We start from the raw sequence: 5,582 nt of genomic DNA on the forward strand, positions 1-5,582 counted from the left end.
AGCAGCAACCAGCGATGGAGGGGGGGCAGGGTATGGGAAAACCAGGAAGACCCTGCTATGTCTGCAGGCTCTGCCAGAGCTCCAACTAGGGAGCAGAGGGGAGGGGCCAGCCCTGCTCTGGAGCAGAGAGCCCTGCCCAGTGCAGAGAACATGCTGGGATGCTGGGGGAGTCTGTTTTATCTTAAACCAGGAAGGGGTATGGGATAGACTTTGCATAAACCAGTTTTCCCCAAATCAGTTAAGTCTGATACTACATTCAACTAGGTTTATCTCACTCCAGTTTCAGCCATTTCAAACTGGTTTATGTGCACTTAATATCTGTTCTGTTACAGGTTTAAACCAGTTTCTGATCACTTAAACTGATCTATGTATAGTGTCTGTCCCTAGCCTTACAGATAGTACTGTGACTCAAGTAAGAAGCCAAAAGTAAACAATAGAATAGGCTGTTTTTCAACATAATATTGTTTGGTCAAAATATGCTGTTTTGAAGCCAAAGCACTCAAACAGATTTAACTATTTGAAAACATTTCCAAGGTTCAAAATGGGCTCTCTAGCCAGATCTTTCCCCTCCATCCCCCCAAAAGGGGTGAAGGGCAAGAGAGTTGCTGCAAAAGTAAATTGTCCTTCTCCAGGCAATTCTAGTAAACAAACTTCAAGCCCACAGTTGAAATTAAAAGAAATATTTTTATTAAACCAAAAACTGTGATTGAATAATGGCCAAAGAAACAGAACAAGGCTGCCACTGTATAACACCAAGCCACAGATGCTTCACAACATAATATATCACAGCAATTTTCACATTATCCAAACCTGAAGCTTCTTAAAACACTCAATAAAAATGCTTACATTTTTATTATTTTGGTCAGGCTTGAAGTCCTGGTAGAATCACAATCACCTTATTACAGTGCTAATACGATACCATAGTAAGATGGTATATCTGCCTTTCCACTCTTAGGACTGTGGCACAGTTTACCTGTATAACGTCAGATATCTGTGGAAGTTTGTGATGTTATAAAATTATGGCATTTTTAAAGCAGTCTCGTGTGAAGGCTTCATTTCAGACCTGCATATCTGACTTGCCAATAGAGGGCTAGTGAGCACGGGAGTAGACAGGAGCCAGGACTCTTCCCCCCTCTCTGGTGGGAGAAGAGAAGGAAGGGTGGCATGTAGCTAGGAGGCAGAGAAACCAGCATGGGGTCTTCCCTTTCTCCAAATGCAACATGAGCCCAGCCAGAGAGGAGGGTGGGAGAGGGGAAATCTTGAAAAACTATTTCAAATGAAGGAGTGGGGAGAGGGGAACAAAGAGAAAGAAGGGGGAAAAACAGTAAAAAAATTTAAAAACTGAAATCTTATATGCGTCTCAGTGAACTAGAATTGGGTTGGAGGGGTAAGTTAGGTTAAGTTAAATTAGTTGTGCTGGCTGGGCGGGGAAAGCTGACCTGTCCCAGCTGCTGAGAACCTGGAGACGGCAAAAGCATGCTTTCTGCGGCTCCAGGGTCCCACAGCTGTTAAACCAATGTCAGCAGCCAGCAGCTGCATCAGTTTCATTCCAAAGACAGAGCCTGGGAGTTCTGCAATTCAAGTGCTGGCCACAGCACAGAGCCCAGGAGAAGCGGCCTCCCTAAGGCTCTGTGCTGGGGCTGGGGCTGAAATTGAGCTTCCCATAGCCTGACCATATGGCCAGGGGAAGCAGACTTCCCCAGCTCCATGGCCTTTCTGTAATTAGCTCTGAGCAGTTGCTTTCAATGGAAGGGGAGAGGAACCACTAGTGTTTTCAAGTGTAGGAAGGGGCAGAGCAGCTGGGAGCTTTGTATCCTGGGATTCTGGAGGAATGAAAATAAAGTGTTTGACCTCCCCTGACCATTAAAAAAATGGTCTGGGGAAAACCCTGAAATGGCATGGGTAAAACATTCCAAGATAAGCCTCCTTTTGAGTGGCTTATCTTTAAAATCTTAAGAGGTTATTTATGGCAGTTTAAAACTGCTCAACTAAAGACTGTTCTTGTTTTAAATGCTTTTATGACTTTTTTAAGGTAACTTGTGTCAAGGCCCATAGTTTCACAAAATTGGGTGAATATGTTTAAAATTGTTTGAAAAGAAAGCGTTAGAAAAAATAATAATCTGGTTGTTGCGAGTCTGAGGAAGCAGATGGCTGGAATCACAACTAGGTCAAAATTAAGTTTCTGGTATATTTCCTACAGTAACGGGATTATTTGACATTGAATGGAGGCAGCAAGGGTAAGTACTGTTTGCTATCCTAACTTTTTGTTTCTGACATTTTGTGTTAGATATATAAAGCACAGGTTGGCAACCTACAGCCCACGGCTGCATCTGGCCTGGAAATGGATCGTTGCATCCAGCGTGTTACTAGGTGTGAATTATAAAGGAAGTGTCCAGCATTACATAAAGATTTTAGGAACATAGAGAATGATCTAACAGTAAAAGCTAAGTAAATTTTAGGTTTTTATAAGATCACAAGCCTCTTTTTTTTAAGTTTTCATAACTCTCTTTTAGCCGCTTTCAAGATTCCCTTCTTCCCATCCCCCATTTTCTTCTTCATCTCTGACAGTAATAGAGTTTTTCAAATGATTATAAGCTTTGGAAAAACTGTGCAGGTTTGTATCTAAGATTTGGAATAAAGTTAATTTACAAGAAACAAAGTTAAATGGGGTCACTGCATTTAATTTCTTGGAACTATATTACTACAAGCATATTCGTCCAGGATATTGTACTATTGTTTTCAAGGAAGCTGTTAATAGTTGCACTGGTATGTTCAGCTGTGCAAAGCCTCTATAAACAGCTCCTTCAGAAGTACTCATTCATGTGAAAAGGGACTAGATCTACTTTAGCAAAAATAATAATCTTGAGAATACAATGCAATCACTGAGAACAAACCCTGTATGTGTTTAGTGATTCCACTTTAAAATGGAACTCTCTAAGATGATTTATATTTTTATTTTCATCATGTCTAAAACCAAAAGACACCTATCTGAACTTCAATCATGCAAAACAAGGCACCTCAAGTTGGCCTTTCTCCCTAACAGAATTGAGATGAAATCACACAAACCCATTCCACCTTAGACCATAACTCCATTTTTTCTATCCTCCCATCTACCCAAAAGCCAAAGGAAACAGATGGGCTTTGCAATACATTTCCTTTTAAGGGATAGACATACATTAATGTTTCAAGATATTTTCAGATACACTAATATAGATACTTCAAAAGATATTAGATGCATATCCTGACAACATGTTAAAATGTGACATGTAAAACTGAGAGACAATAGGACACCTGGGTAGAATAATTCAGCAAAATCAAAAGAATAAATGATAATGCCAAAACTTGATTGAAAATATCTATATTTTATTCTTTTATATTCTTGGCAAGCTTTGAGAATTGTCTGAAGAAATACTTTTCTTTGTCCCTCAAAATATTTAATTTATAAGTTCAGTAAAAATAAGGAATTTTTCACTGCTAATACTTTTCTGAATCATAGGCATGTGTGCATGCACACACAAATTACCAATCATTTCCTTTGTGTGGTCAGAATTACCTTCTGATTAAATAGAGGAAAGGTTGCTCTTAAAGTTAGGGTTATTAACAGGTATTCATAGTAAGCCCTAGGATGTTACAGCAGGAGATCAAAAAAAGCATATCCAAGCAACCAAATTATTTAACACCATCTATATTATGTACACTAGCCTCAACAGGTGTTGAGGCTTAACTGACGTGAGTAGCAATAAGTCTTTGTACAGTACAGAGCTAAATTCTCTGGTTCTAACTGAACAACATTCCCATTGATTTCAACAGAAGTTCCAGTTTATCATGACAACAGAATTGATCTTGTCTGACTTCTGAGTAATTTTAATGTGCAGTAACTATTCTAACGATTGCAGCATTTTGAACTTCCACTCTATTAGGAAACCTTGTTTGATTTCTTTAGTAGACTACCTACACGTCATTGGTGCACATCAGTAGTGTAACATATTTTATGACACCTACATTGATGATGGATTGCTATACCGCCACTTGGATCTGCAAATAGCATTTTTTAAAGCGTAGTATTAATCAAACTGACATGGGCATGATCAGCTCTTCAAAGGTGTCTAATATCTCTCTTCCTTTAGCTGTCATTTTCTGTGGTATAGCTCAGAACACCTCTTTTCTTAGCACAATGCATTGCAAAAATGCTGACATAAATGCATATATACTTTACTAGTTTGACAGCTTTACAAATGATCAAATGAAACCATAATTAGTGCAGAAAAAATCTCTTAAATCTAGTTTATTCATTTTTAAACTTGCAAATGTTTTTTCCTTGCTTATGTATTCCTCCAAATTAAAGCTGTACGTATTTCCTATTAAGTAATATAGAATTTGTCAGGGGTTAGCACACTACTATGGCTACAAATAGCTTGCTCACATTTCCTCACAATGGATGGATCCACTGGGGTGTGGAAGCAGCAAACAGTGCTGCAGGAGTGGCTGCACCCCAACTCCCAGTCTTTCCCACCCACTGGTACCTCCTCCCTTCCTGTCCATGCTCAATAGCATGATCCCTCCCACCTCATTCCCCTTTCCCCCGCCTGCTACTGCCCTGTCCCCAGCTGCCTTGGGGGTGGGTGAAACTCCAGAGCCACTCCTGCTCTGCTCTAGCTGTGACGAATGGCTGCACTGGGAGTTCCTGGCTGACGCTCCTATGGCACAGTCCAAGAGGCGGATGCAACTGTCCCATTGCATTCCCGCTGGATCCACCCCTGTTCCTCACTGATTACTACATCTAACTTCTGTGTATAAATGCATCTACAAAAACTTTGGGACTTTTGTTGACATATACCAACAAGAGACATGCAGCAGGGAATGCTATTAGCATCATTTATTGTCCGTTATGCAACAAAGCAGTACATTTAAAAAGTAAAATTCAAGACTAATGCTCCAGGACAATGCTGGGCAATTATTTTGGCTGGAGGGCTGCTTAACAAGTTTGGTGAGCTGTCTAGGGTTGCAAGGGTAGCCCCACCCCTTGATGGGTGCCTTGCCCCCTGGTCACTATCTTGGAACCAGAAGTCCCACCCCCTAACCCCTGACCTTTGCCACCAGAAGTCCCTCCCCTTGTCCTGGAAGTACTCCTTTTGGGAGGGAGAGTGCTGCCATCTTGAAACCAGAAAAAAACCCCAAATCATATACTAAAATATTAAATATCTACTATAACATATTAATTTTATTTTAAGAAAGTAGTTTTGTCCTGATTTGTGTGTGTTTGCATAGTGTATCTAGAAGCAATTGAATAATAGTCCAAAATAGTCTTACTCTTGTACACTGTGTGTGAAGGGTAAGGGGGTGTTTGTGGGTGTGTATGTGTGGTGAAGTGTAGGGGGTGTATGTGATGCAGTCTGGGTATGGTGGGTGGGGTGTATGGTGGAAGGTGGCAGGGTGAGCATCCAGGGGGATGGGGTGTGTGGTTGGAGTGGGCCCTGTGGCGAGGTGTGGGTGTGGGGGGGGTATGGTGGGTGAGGTGGCAGTAGGAGGGTTATAGTGGGTGAGGTGGGAGTGTGTGCAGCAAAATGTGGGTGTGTTTGGGA

The sequence above is a fragment of the Alligator sinensis genome, unplaced genomic scaffold (genome assembly GCF_000455745.1).
Source record: "Alligator sinensis unplaced genomic scaffold, ASM45574v1 scaffold123_1, whole genome shotgun sequence".
In the NCBI taxonomy this organism is placed as follows: domain Eukaryota; kingdom Metazoa; phylum Chordata; order Crocodylia; family Alligatoridae; genus Alligator; species Alligator sinensis.